Source organism: Nicotiana attenuata, chromosome 7 (assembly GCF_001879085.1).
Source record: "Nicotiana attenuata strain UT chromosome 7, NIATTr2, whole genome shotgun sequence".
Taxonomy (NCBI): Eukaryota; Viridiplantae; Streptophyta; class Magnoliopsida; order Solanales; family Solanaceae; genus Nicotiana; species Nicotiana attenuata.
The window spans coordinates 435,685-436,994 of NC_031995.1; positions in this window are offsets into that span (position 1 = coordinate 435,685).

Here is a 1,310-nt window from a genome sequence, read left to right on the forward strand (position 1 = left end):
TAATATCCGAAATTTTAAAAATTATTGTAATTATACTTTTATCCAACATGAGATGTATTTTTATTTTTAATTGTTAAAAAGTCGATCAACTTTCCACATTGTGGTTTCTTTCTTTTATAATAGTAAGTATAGAATAGATATATTGTAGTATCCGGTATATATTTGTCAAAAATAATTATAGAGAAAAAGTAACAGAAAAATATCACAGCAGTTTCGAAAAATTGACGTGTATATCTTATATTTGATTTATACATAGTAATTATATATTATACAACTTATCTACAACTTTCACACATTATTTCTACCCAGTTATATACAACTACAATATTATACAACTTAAATATAATTTTTATACAATATTGTTCAACTTTCATAAAATATTTAAAATATATATATATATATATATATATATATATATATATATATATATATATAGTTTTTTCTATAACTTTACTACAATTTATGCAGTATAATGTATGTCATGTCTTCTTCTTCTTCTAAGAAAAGTGCCAGACTCCGTATGGAAAGACAGAAGCTGACAATTTGTAAAATCAAGATCAGCGGGAACATCCGCCTGAGAGAGCTCAAAATGGGCATTTCCGGCCAGTTATGAGTTTAGGAGTCGGGGTTTAAGACTCGGCAAAGGCATCAGCCTAGCTAGGAACTTAAGTAGAAGAGTAAACCCCTAAAGAGTAAGGTAAGGCCTAAAGCCTATCATTGACCGAATAGCGAACTTAGCTTCAAAGGTTGAAGTGAAGGCTTTACATTTCCTTTAATCAAATCAATGACAGAGAATACATCGGAAGCTAATTAGCGCGTAGCAGCGCTGCGCCGTCTGTTGTACCGTTTTAGAGAGAATTTGAGTTAAGAGAATAATCCCAAAAAAAAAAAGTGACCAATCTTTCTGTGGAGGCGGCAAAGGGATAGTAAGGCTTTGAAGCCAAGCAAGCAGCTATTAGAAAGAAGTTGAAGCTATAACAGCAGAAGGGGAGAAAAAAATGACCTAGGAAGTATCCTGTTTTGAACACAAATGGTATCAAACCTCAAAAGAAGCTTCTTCTTCTTCGAGTTTCAATCTAAAATTTAGCTAAAATCAAGTCTAATCTTCACCAAAACACCCTCAAAATTGAGACATAAACTTCAAACAATATTCCCAATTATTTGCAACAACACTCAATCCAAACAAATAATGATTTTTGAAAATCCAAATTCAAATTCAAATTCAAAACTCCAAAGCTTTTTAATGGCTGTCAATGGTGGAATTGCTGCTCTCTTTTCCTTTGCATTACATTATTGGAATTAGGGATTGA